Source organism: Protopterus annectens, chromosome 13.part0 (assembly GCF_019279795.1).
Source record: "Protopterus annectens isolate FY-2018-M chromosome 13.part0, PAN1.0, whole genome shotgun sequence".
In the NCBI taxonomy this organism is placed as follows: domain Eukaryota; kingdom Metazoa; phylum Chordata; order Ceratodontiformes; family Protopteridae; genus Protopterus; species Protopterus annectens.
The window spans coordinates 1,179,128,197-1,179,141,879 of record NC_056747.1 but is presented as its reverse complement, the minus strand read 5'-3'; positions in this window follow the sequence as shown (position 1 = coordinate 1,179,141,879).

The window sequence follows — 13,683 nt, the reverse complement described above, 5'->3', positions numbered from 1 at the left end:
TGAAGTGCTGTCCAAAGGTATCTTTGAAGGTGAGTGACATCAGCAGCAGTGCTAAAGTAGGGGTAAGGGAAGTGTAGTGAGTGTGACTGGCCTCAAAATCATGTCTCTATAAAAACACAAAAACACACATGTTCACAGTTGCCAAGTCCAGGATTATAACTCCTACCTAACAAGTTTGCTACACTATAGTATTACACAGTTATCACAAGCACCATGGAGCTTGTATGTTGGAGAGCTGTCCAAATGTATCTTTGAAGGTGAGTGACATCAGCAGCAGTGCTAAAGGATGGGCAAGGGAAGTGCAGTGAGTGTGACTGGCCTCAAAATCATGTTTCAACAAAGACACACACACTCTCTCACACAAACACACACAATTTCACAGTTGCCAGGATTGTGATTTGAACTCCTACCTAACTTACTTGATACACAATAGTATTATACAGTTATCACAAGTGCCACAGAGCTTACATGCTGGACAGTTGTCTGAAGGTATCTTTGAAGGTAAGTGACATCAGCAGCAGTGCTAAAGGAGAGATAAGGGAAGTGTAGTGAGCGTGAATGGCCTCAAACTCATTCATCTAGAAACGCATACACACACACACACACGCACACACACACACACACACACACACACACACACACACACACACACACAACTTTACATTTGACAAGACTGAGATTACAACTGCTTCATGGATACTTATTTGTACTATAGTGTTACACAGTTATCAAAAGCACCACTGAGAGTATAGGGCTGAGGGCTAACAAAAGGAATCTCTACAGTGGATGTCATCAGCACATCATGTGATATAGGCCAATGGGATGTGTACTGGCTGGGAAAGGCTTTATAATGGGGCTCTCTCTGTCTCTGTCTGTCTCTTCCCCACGTCTGTGTGTGTACGTTTGACATATTATATTATGTTGGCCTTAGATATGTGTGAGTATTCCTATCCAATCTGTGTGTATGTGTGAAGTATCAATGGTATACAATTTGGTGTGTGCACACAGACAGCTGCGAATAACTGATATCTGTAGTACACTATGTAGTGAGACATGGGCTTCATTTCTCTAATTGTAGGAGCATGCCCAGTATGACTTTCTATACTGAGAATGTGCATCTATTCCGGGGAGAGTTGGACTCTAGTTCAGTGTTTTGTGTGCTACAGCTACACCTAGTAACCTGTTTCTGCAGGATATCTGTAGATAGGTTGCCAATATGGAGACACAATGGGTGTAACATATGGGGGATACTGTAACTTTTGCTGTCTGTGCTGCTTGTGTTACATGGTTGGTTGTAGTATAGATTTTCTGGCATGTGTACTATTTTACACTGTGATGTATCATGTCAACTACTGACAGATATCATTCTTTGCTCACAGTTATTTACCAGGGAAATACAAGATGAATAAAGCTGAGACCAATATTCTGAGGCCTATAGGCTACACATTCTATCACACTGCTGCCATTGTGGAGGGGTAGCTACAGACAATAGACTGCTGGTTCTGTGTAAATGGTCCAGCACCCTGGTAGTATGTTGGCTGTGGATCCCCTTCTTGTGTTTTTCTCAACTTAACTGAATGGCCATATCCTGCTGAAGCTATATCTCTCAGCTGTACAGATACACTCAGGTTATCCAGAGGCAGGACTCATATATTTGGTCAGTTTACCTTCACATTGTGGTATACAAGCAGTTTTGTGGCCATTCATTCACGGGTTTTCAGTCAGGGGGAAGCATGGGCAGACATTAGAGTGTCATACTTCACACACTCCATGACATCCGTGCTTCTACACCCCCCGTTATTCTCTCCTCTTCCTAACATTATGAAAGCAATATCTCCAAGGTGTCCCTATAGTTGGGCCTTTATCCCAGTAGTACTTATGGCCTGATCCACAGTTCTTGCAGTAGGACATGGTGAGGCATGCTACCGGCATTTGTCAGCGTAGTCTTACATTTGTTTTCGGTTTATTGTGTTAGGTTGTTAGTTAGGACCCCCTGACATTCCATACATTGGCAATATGGGTGAGGCATGGGCCTTTGCCAAAGGACTGTAGGCCATTTGAGAGAGTTGCAGGCCATCTGTAGCAGGCCAGTACATTCTGTCAGTCATACGTTTCTAAGCTGCAAGCCAGTGGATTACCCTGGGGTGACAGTGGTAAGTAGTTGAGGTGTTCCTGTCAATCCTTCCTGTTCATACTGATCCATGAGTCTGGATGTGGTCAGGTTGCTGCTTACAGCTAGGGACACACCTGCATGGGATGCCTATTCAGCATGCATCATGTATGCATTCCAATACAGAGATGGGCTCATGCTGTACTCATTCCCTACAGCAAGTATATGACCTGTGATAAACCTGTGGCTGATGGTGGGGTGAGCTGGGTGCATGTGTGATATGGAAGCTAATGGCACCAGACTCACACATATACCTGGGACATCACCCTTATGTTGGCTTGTGTGTGGACATGGGCAGCCTGTCAGTACTTTAGAACTGTGCCTTTTGTGGTCTGCCAGTGATTGGTCAGACTACCAGTATTCCATACTAGAGGGACAACTTATGTGATGCTAACCTCTATGTATAATTCCAAAGTCATGTGCAGTTGACAGTTATTTTATATGCACTCTGTGTAGGTTACTTCCAGCTGTGTACTGTTTCTATGTATGGGCCCCCATTCATGGAGTGCCCAGCTTTCTGATGGTGACATATACTGACATCTGGACAGCGAGTATGCACAACTGCTGACATGGGTGCAGCTGAGAAGCAGTGTGGATGGCACTCCAGTTGTTGGAACATGGCCCTGCCGACCACTGTACTGTACCTAGGCGACTGAGTCACAGCCATCCAGGCCCATATGCTGACCACTTCCAGGCAATACTAAACACACAACAAACTTACCACACTGACCCCTGCATATTGTACACATGCAACAATGTAGATTGGGACAGCTCTGGCAATCTGTGCTTCAGTGATGTTACTCCTCAAATTTACATGTTTCTGCATTTCTACATGGGATTGTGGGGGTGCACACCTGAAGACTTTAAACATTTTAATGACTGTACTGGTATTTCGGTTACTCTTTTCGCTTCCATTTCATATTGCGTTGTGACTTATCATGCAGAAAGGAGGCATATCAGTAGAGTACACATGTTAGATTTTAATGGCATAAATTTCAGCTTCAGACTTCTTACCCTTCAGAACTAAATTGCAACTGCCAGACCTGTTGCAGTATGTCTGTGTAGACCTGGAGGGGGCTGTTCACCATTGCCATCATTTGGGGGCCTTAGCCCGGCCTTTCTTTATGGTCATCTACACCTGTCCTTCTGGGTGAGGCTGGTGGTGGGTATGTGACCCCAGTTGACATCATGTGTGTGACCTATTGACACCTACAGTTATTTGGGCCATTACATGTACTGGGGTGGGAGTTGTCACCTTGTGTAGTATTGCCTAGTATTTTGACACCAGTATTTGTCATAGATTTCCTGCTGTCCCATATAGCTGTCAGCTGTCAGCTTCTATCCCATTCAGCCACCCAATTCCCTTGCATGCTTGCATCCATACCATACATACAACTATCAGAACATACTACTCCATTCATTAAGTGAAAGGTAGGGTGACTTACCTTGTTGATGGGCCAGTATTGAGGACAGTGCTGTAGGGCTGACTATTTCAAAAGCACATAGTGCACTCCCTATACATGGGAAACACAGGTAGTGTCATCTTTGGCATCCCTTTTACTGTATGTGTGAGTAGGAGAGAGGTATCAGTCCCTGGATTCCTACAGCGTCAGCGTGTGTGCTATGCGTTGCCTCTTTGCCAAGGCCTGGGCAAACTGGGCATGCCTCCTTCTGCCTGCAGAAGCAGGCTCAGAAAGTTCCTCCTCTGAGTCCCTCTGTACCTGTGCTGGCCTTGGCAATGGTGGGGGGCTGTGTGGCCCTGCCCTGTGCTGTTTCTGCTGCAGCTGTTTCCGCAGGATCATATTGTGTAGCATGGCACATTCTATGAACATTTGTGTACATGTAGCTGAAGAGTGCTGCAAGGCTCCACCTGATATATCAAGGCAGTGGAACCGTGACTTGAGCATCCCAAACACATGCTCTACAATGATCCTGGTTTGTGCATGTGCCTCATTATGGTGTTCTTGTTTGGGTGTGTGTGCATTTCTGATGGGTGTCATCAGCCATGGCTTCAGTGCATAGCCAGCATCCCCCACTAGATGGCCATATGGGATGTTCCCCCTGGGAAACTCCTGATATAGCTGTGAGCAATGCCAGATGTTGGTGTCATTCATTATAGCTTCCAGGGCTGCCAGCACACACATTCATGATAATGTCCTGGGCATCGCACATGACCTGGTAGTTGATGGAGGGGAAGCTCTTGTGGTTTATGTAGACCCTACTCCACTCGGTGGGTCGTGCTTTGATGTGGATGTGCGTGCAGTCTATAGCACCAACTACCTCAGGGTATTCTGCTATACTGTGGAAGAGATGCATACTTCTGGTCAACACCTCACAGGTGTTGGGAAAATATATGTACTCATTGGCATGTGGTGTCATGGCATCCAGGAACTGTTGGAGTACCCTAGATGCTGATGCCTGTGAGACCCCCATGATATCCCCAGTTGGGCTTTGGAAGCTATCTGTGGCTATTATTCTTAAGCCTACACACACCTTGGTATGGAATGGAATGGGTTCCCCTCTCTTGGTGCTGTGTGTGAGGTGGGGATGACACAGCTGGACGATTTGCTGTAGAATGTCCCTGTCCACCCTATAGCACTCTACCATCTCCAGCTCATGTAGGCCCGGGTAGGTTACCCTGAGTCTGTACACTCTTCTCCTCCTCCTCACTGTGGGTCGGTTGTTAGCATTCTCCTCCTCACCACCGTCAGTCTCTAGCACATATTGATGGAGTAAAGCAGCAGCAGCCTCTAACATTTTTAGTTAGTTTTGCCAGTTAAAAATCCCCCATCTTTGTACACCAGTGGTGTAGAGTGTGTGGGAAATACCAGTCTGAAAGGTGTATGCATAGTTTACAGTAGTGTGCTGGGCTGCTGCATGTGTAGGTGGCTGATTCTGATACATTGCACCTGCCAGCTCTGCTCGTTCTCCTTGATTCTCTTCCTACTGCTGTTTCCCCTTCCCAGTTCCTCCCTATTTAAGCCCCGAGGCGCGCCACACTGTGCATACCCAGTGATGAAATGGAAACAGTGCTGCCATTTCCTCTTTTTTTTTTTTGTTTATGTTTAAAACTCAGTGCGTGGCAAGCACACCCGTTTAGGCTATGTACACAGTGCTCAGGCACATCTAACACACCCTAGTCCTTAACTGTGCTTAGCTAAGGGCAAACATGGGCCACAGAGCTCCAATGAGCTTACAGAAAGCATGACACACCCCCTTATGAAGTCATCCAGCTCTTAGACTTGCACTGTTGTATTGCTACACCTACACGGTTACGTACAAGCTGACACTTTGAAGAAATGCGTGATTCAGTATAACTCCCCTCATTTGCATACCCCAGTGTGTAGGTCGTTAGTTACTGCAAGAAAATGGACCCTTTCCCCTTTACAACCAGTGCTGCCTGGTATTGTTTACATTCTGCATGCCATTGACTATAATAGCAAAATGCAGATTTAACTTAAAATTGAGTTTTCCCATTTTTTTTTTTTCAGCACGATCCCATTTGCGTGCCGCTGCCCTGTGCTTAAACAGCCGAGATCAGCCAAAAAAAAAAAGTTTAATTTTCATAATAATTAATCACTTTTTAATGCCAATGGCCTTATATTTGGCTATTGGCATGTCTAATGTACATAATTCATGCTTTTTGCATAAGCTGTCATGCCTCTGTTTTTTCGATTGCAGAAATGTAGTCAGTTATTTTCCGAATACATTTCTGCACTGACACTGTTCTAGCACGAAGACCTGGCAGCTTGGTGAATCACTAAATCACCTCTTTTGCATGTTTTTCACCAGCAAATGAGGTGATTTGCATGCCACATGGTTTTCCTTGCTAGAATAGTGTAGGGCCACTCATGCACATGAAAACAGCACTATCTTGAATCGCTTGGTGGCCATTTTCCAAGCAGGAACAGCTACACTGTTCCTCCATGGAAAATACAGCTTCCTGAATACAGGGGTTTATTATTCTTTTCTCATCTATTTTTTCTTATATTTCTACTACTTCTAAAATGTATTCTCTTTGTTCATGTTCTTCTCTTTCTTTTTTCTTATTCTTATGATAATTTTTGCAATCTATCCATAAATGTCCACTTTTGTTACATTTATAACATTTCAACTGACATTTTTGGAGCCTGTATAGAATATATAGCTCACAGACTACTAAAAAATGAATCTATAGAATATATAGTCCATGATATTTTAGATGTTACAGCTCTTAATAGTTTTTAATCTTGACAAAGTTGAACTGTGGTAATATGGGTGTAATTAAGCAGCTGATTGGTAGTTAATTATTTTAAATAGAGAAAAAGGTTGTTTGTTTAGTAGGTCTGAAGAAGCAGTCTTATGACTGTAAAAGTGTTTAGTTATTTTTTATTTGTTGTGTTCAATTTTATTTTTGGAGCATGTCCCATTTCCCAACAAATATTACATTTTCTTTTGTGACAATTACTTATCAAATGTCCTTTTCCACAAAAAACATGTTTTGGATTATCCACAACATTTTACAGCACTCCTATTCCCCTCCACACTTATCATGTGTAGTATATGAATAATCTTTTCTCTTTCCATTTTAACACAATATTTCCATCCCAGCCACCAGTCCATAAAGCCATTTTGTCATAAACGTTTGCAATGTCCAGTACTTCTTTACATAAAGCATTTATATTTCTCTTCAAAGTCTTTTTACCTCTGTTTGAAATTGTACATAAATCTTCTTTTTTGTTTCCCTGTTAAATGCTTTTATTACATAAAGATTACATGGGTTACAGTCTTTATTTTCATATTCTCCAAGAAAATGTCTCTTTGTTAATAAGAATAAATGCTCTTATCTCATGTGCTTTTATACCCAAAGGTGATATTACATTGTCCCACACTTCATACCCCCTCGTTGGTTAGATCTGACCATAAACTAATAACGCTAGATATCCACATTCCACCACAACCCCTGGTCAAAGTAACCGCTGTGAAAAACTTTTCAAAAGAAAACTTCACTTTACTTAAGACCAAGGTGGGAAGTTTCAAAGCCCCCATGCTAAAGGATAACGCTGTCCAAGCTGCAAAATCCTTTACTAATGCACTCTATGGGCACCTACAAGAATGCATGGATCATATTATCCCAAACAAAACCAAGACTCACTCCTCCAAGAAAAGGAAACCAGTCTGGTGGACCCCTGCCATAAACAAGCTATACAATAGAAGGAAGAAACTAGTACAAAAAAAGAGTAAAATCCCAAGAAGGGAAGAAATCCCTGATCAATATCATTAAGAAACTACGTTCTCTCATAAAATCATCCAAGTCTAGCTTTGAAAGAAAAATTGCCATGGACTCTAAAGATGCCCACAAGGCATTCTTTAGCTATGTCAAGAATCTAAGTGGCAATTCTCAGATCTGCTTCGAGTTAGTGCAGAATGGCACAAAATACACTGAATTGGCCGATACAGCCAACATCCTGGCAGACAGGTTCAGTGCAAACATTACCCCCCTCTCACCCCCAAAAGGGCTCATAACTATACCAGAAGAATGTAGTGCCCCTGAAATCACAGACACTCAGGTTAAAACAGCCCTCTCCAAAGCCAAAAACACAACATCAATGGGACCGGACAGTGTCCCAGGCTGCATCCGACATGAACTCAAAGATGAACTAACCCCTCACCTAAACACACTGTTTAAACTCAGCCTCTCCACAGGCTATGTGCCCACAGAGTGGCGCACAGCAGCAGTTATTCTGATCCACAAAGGTGGAATCACAATTGACCCCGGGAACTATTGTCCTATAAGCCTGACTAGCTTGGTCTGCAAAACTATGGAGCGCATCATCATGGATCTCATTAATAGAGACATTGGGAACCTCCAAACACTGGACCCTACCCAGTTTGGCTTTATTAAGGGCAGATCATGCCTCCTAAACCTGGTGGACTTCTTTGAGACAGTTACCAAAACTATAGACGAGGGAAAGGTGGTCCACACAGAATACCTAGAGCTCGCAAAGGCCTTTGACACCATTCCCCACTCAGGTATTATAGACAAGCTCACCAGCCTGAACATAAACCCCTATGTCATGAGATGGGTTGCCAACTGGCTCATGGACAGAACCCACATGGTAAGAGTTGCGGGAGCTAGGTCTGACTCTGAACCAGTTACAAGTGGCATTCCCCAGGGCTCAGTCCTAGGACCCCTCCTGTTCGGCATACACTTCTCAGAGGTACAGGCAAGCACAGGAGGACTATGGCTGACCAAGTTTTCAGATGACTGCAAACTAGGGGCTATAATTGACTCTTCAGCTGACACAGACATCCTCCAAAAGGGTCTCACTGAGACAGATACCTGGTGTCAAAACCATGGCCTCAAGCTAAATGCCAAAAAGTGCATAGTCATCCCCTTTGGAAAAAACAAAGTACCCACAAACTATCATATAGGTGGTAGCCCCCTAAATATGGAAGATGTAATAAGGGATCTGGGGAACCAAGTAGATAGTAACCTCTCCTTTGATAATCACATTGCCAAAGTGGTTAGAAAATCCTTCTATGTGGCCCACCTAATCACAAAAGTGTTTGCATCCAGATCAAAAGAGGTCATTGGGCCCCTCTACGCATCACTCATCAGACCCATCATAGAGTACAACGCCCCATTTGGGATGTACCTTACAAGACACCTGCAACAACTGGAAAGACCACAAAAGTACCTCACCAAGAGGATCACTGGCTTCAAGCAGATGCCCTATGCAGCTCGAGTGAAGAAACTCCAGCTGTACTCGGTTGCATACCGCCTACTCTGAGGTGATCTCTGCCTGATATATAAGGCCGTGTCCAACCCAGAATTGATGGACATGCTCCACCTAAAGAAAACCATATCCCCTTGAGCCATACGCTCCAGTGATCTAAACCTCACCACAACAATAAATAAGATGTGCTGGAGGGAATAGATTCCTGTCCCAGAGACATCCCATGCTCTGGAACAAGATTCCAATCTACATTAGGCAGATCTCATTGCTAACCCTTTTCAAGAGAAACCTTGACAAGTGGATGGGAAACAGAAAGTGTACCCCAGGGATCACTTCAATGGCTGTGTTGGACAGAGGCACAGGGAACTAATCTAAGGGGGCAGTGAAAGCCAACACATTCCGGCTAGGCTTATAAATGCCTTTGAGCAGATAGCCTAGTACCTACCTATGAATTTATGAACCTATACCTGTACATTTCTTTGTCTTCTTTACTTTGACTGATTACAAAGTACTTCCATTTTGCAATTTCTTCTGCCTTCTTATCTGCTACTCCACTCTTGTCCTCTTTTGCTGTCTCTCCATGTTTTCATTTCCACCTCACCATTATACTTCAGGAGTGTCTTTGTATCCTCCTTTTGTATTTTCTCCATGAATTCCCCCCAGGAAACATCTGCATTTACTGTCTCACTCTGCATGACTATTAGTTTAAATAAATCATCCTGCATATACATCCATCATTTGCTGATTCATTACCATCAAACAGGTTTCTTTGAAACATTTCCTCAGAATACTGCACACATTCTTCTGTCTTAGTATTTGTTTTCTCCTTCATGTCTTTCACCACTCCATCATCTCCTTCTCTCTCCATTTGCCTCCCTATGTCTCTAGGCTTCCTCATTGCCTGGAATGGAATCAGGAAGTGCACCTCCAAAATGGGTCCCAGTCACAACAATGATGCATACGTTTTTTTTATTGATATATATATATATATATATATATATATATATATATATATATATATATATACACATTACATATTATTTACATATTTACATTATTTACATCTCTTTAAAAATCTCCATACATTGTCAACTTCAGATTAAGCATTCCCTCCCTCCTCTTTTATCCACAACCAAAACATTATTTTCTCCAAACTCTTTGTCAAATTCCATTTTCCATTGTATTTAATTTCATTTAGTCTCTCGATCCATATGGTCCATGAAACATAAACTATTATTCTTTCCATTTTCTTCACATCTTCCTGTTTTCATGCACCATAATAACCAAATTCTATTATGCCCATATTTTTTGCTCAAATTTTAACAAAATTTTCATCCTATTATTTTACATATTTTTTTCCACAAATTATTAACTCTTTCACATTTCAAAAACACATGCTCAGTAGTCTCAAACTCTCCACATTATTACATATTCTGTTTAGTTTTTTTTTTTTTTTGTATGGCATATTTGCCTGGCAATTTTCTAATAAACAATCTCCATAAAAATCATTACATTCTTTAATCTTTTTATAGTTATTATATCTCATCATTATGGCATTTTTTCTTTTCTATTTCTAACCCCCGGATTTAGCAAGCAGCCATGCAGGAATAAGTTATCCCTGCACGGCAGGGATTGTTCCTGTTCAGCACAGCAGGGCACTATGCATATGTATGAAGGTGCGCTGCCATGCTCTAAAATGGACATAATTCTGTGTACAAGTACAGGAGGGGTGTCTGAGAGCAGAGCTCTCACAATACACATGCCCCCTGCACTCCAGAATTTCCTTTCAGCAATTTAAAATGAGCGAGAATGCTCATGACACCTGCAACTTGTCAGGGTAAGAAATCTGGTCAAAGCCATAAGGGACAATTGTCCCTATCAAGCCAAAAGTTGATAGAATAACAGATGTGTGCACACCTCCCAACCCGTCAGAGTAAGGAATGTGGACAAAGCCATAAGGGACAATTGTCCCACAAAGCAGAAAGTTGACAGAATAACAGGTTCAGCATTAGCATGGATATTCTGAAGGGTACAAATAAAAAACACAACAAATATTTTTTTTTAAACATGCAGTAAAGTTTAAGCGTAGCTGCATGGTTGTGCCCATTGCTTAGCTATGCTTAGTCCAGCTTAAATAGCACAAGAAGTTGCATAGCAAGAGACATCCCACATAAGCAGTACTGCAATAGTGTAGTGGTTAGGGCATACACTTTCCAAACAGCCATTCCCAGTTTGATCCCCACTGTAACCAGTTTGCATTTTACATGTGAAAGAAGTACATAAACATATTTTTTTTTATAATTAGCTACTAAATAATATATATTTGTTAACCAGAGTGCTGTAGGAGGCCCAGATGTGAGGTGTCAGTTTAATAAAGTTGTGAAGCCCCCATATAAACACAAGTGCCCCATACAGTATAGTCACACATGAATAAATGTAATGAAAGCACATTGGGGGATGTTAGGGACAGTAAACAAATTTATAATATGTAATGAATGATGACTCAATCCCATACAGCAGATAGTCTATAAAATAAAAAAAAAATAAGCAATGCTAAGCATTACACAGCTCTGCTTACAAGGTGTAAGCATTGTGTAAATATGACTGCTAAGCAATGAGTAGCCCAGCTAAGTGGATTTGCCCATTGGTAAGCAGTGCTGAACCTGCCCCTTTAAGCACTGCCAACCTTAGCTAAGCAGATTTGTCCATAGCTTAGCTTATCTCAGCATAGTCAAAACTGTCCAATCACAGCAAAGTGTGGGAAATTGGCTGTATTTAAACACCACAGGTGGAAATACAGCTCATAACTGGTTGCAGCTTCCCACTGTAGGCAGTATGGCAGATGCTGGCGTGGGCATGTGCTTCCGGGTGCAGCACTTTGGCATACAGTAGTCCAAGGTCATGGTAGGATTCCTGGTAAAAAAAACATGAAAAGAGACTACTGCAGGGCCAGTACCAGGGCTCCCAATATAAAGCGGAAGCCTGGGATTGTCTCGCCCATGATCTGACCAGTGCCACTGTTATCCCTCGAACTGGTGAGCAGGTCCGGCGCCAATATGTCGACTTGAAGCAGGGGAAGAGGGAGCTCTTGGATGAGTGGGTCCAAGAAGCAAGGCAGAGGGGTGATGTCCCAGCAGTGTGTAAGTATTCATATCAATAACTGTTTACCAAAATCCAGCCTGTGTATGTGATGGATAAGTATGCCTAAATATTTCTCTATCCCCTTTACAGCTGCAGCTGAGTGGGCTGTGAATTAGGAAGACCATGCTAGTAGGTTGCAAAGGCTGTGTTGCAAGGCTGGTGAGTAACAATCCTGCTTGCAGTTGTCATACCAAATAAATATAAAGTAGTAGAAAGTCAGAAAGGCACCTGACAGTATAAAAACTGTGTATGGGTTGCACTGAATAAACCAGACAATATGTCAGTAATAGTCCCATATAGGTGATATTTAAATAAAATCATAACTGCCTGGCAATAAAGTTCTAAATCCTGGACTGGTTGTGTTTACTCTGGTATTGTATGGCATTTAGTGTTGCATTCTCCAAATAGTAATGTTGTGTTAACCACTGTTACCCACACTGTGCTACATACAAAATATGTCTAGGAATGTCTGTATAAGACTGTTGTAAGAACAAGGTCAGATTGTACAACCAAGAGTAGACAGTGGTTTCTAAATAGCTCACTCTGATGAAACATAAATTGTTGTATTTTTAGCAGACACAGCCATGGTTCGAATCCTGGGAGTAGTAATACGTTGTACGCATAATCATACCTCTCAACTGTACAATTTTTCCCAGAATGTCCAGATAATTGGCTCATATGTTTGGTCTGTTCCTCTTTTTTCCTGGCAAATCACTGGGATGATCTCAGGATTGTAGTCACCAAATAATGACATACATTTGAGTGGCAGACCTCAAATTATTCAGAAAATGTATATTAAAACAAATCCTGTTACCCTAGCAACTGTCTAAAAGTTTATAAGAGCAATATTTAAAATATGTCCCTATTTGTACTCCCATTTTGTCAAGCATTGTCCAGATGTTGTGCATTAAGAGATTGAGAGGTATGTGCATAATTTTAACTAGGAATCTGGGAATATGTATAGAAACATCCAGGTAGTGTTAACAAACATTCCCTCCACAGGTCTACCAGGTAAGAGAAGTATAATTTAGCTATAAGACAGTTGAAGTATACACTGTGTACAAACATACCACTGCCCAAACCAAGACCATAGGGTATTGTAATAATACCTGTACCTTAATGATTAGAGCAATGGTCATTAAAGTTGTGAATACTGCAAGGATATACAAGTAGTTAATTGACATCTCTCACCCCCACACACAATATCTGCAACAATAATCTAAACACACAAATCAATGGGTATGTTTTACACCAAACCTACTATTGGGACATATGTACTATTGTTCAACAAATATTGAAATGTGTTTCTATTAATGTTCCATGTTGAAATACTATCATTGGTGGCCTGTTGCTATCAGTGTAACCTGCATGCTGTTGTAATGGCCACTGTGGTTCCATATATGCATGTGCACTGTTTGCTATGCAACTATTCCAAATCTGTTGTTTTGGGTTAGTGGGAATATCTATGCATGCTGTTATAATAACTAATCCTGGATTGTGTTGACTATTACTAACCCAGATATATTCGAAAATTGTAACACCATAGCAGGTTTGGGAAGGCTGGGCCCAGCGAACCCACCTCTCCCACCTCATTTCCTGGGAGTGGGCTTGGACAGGATACTGTCATCAGAAGCCAGGTCTGGGGTTGGTGTG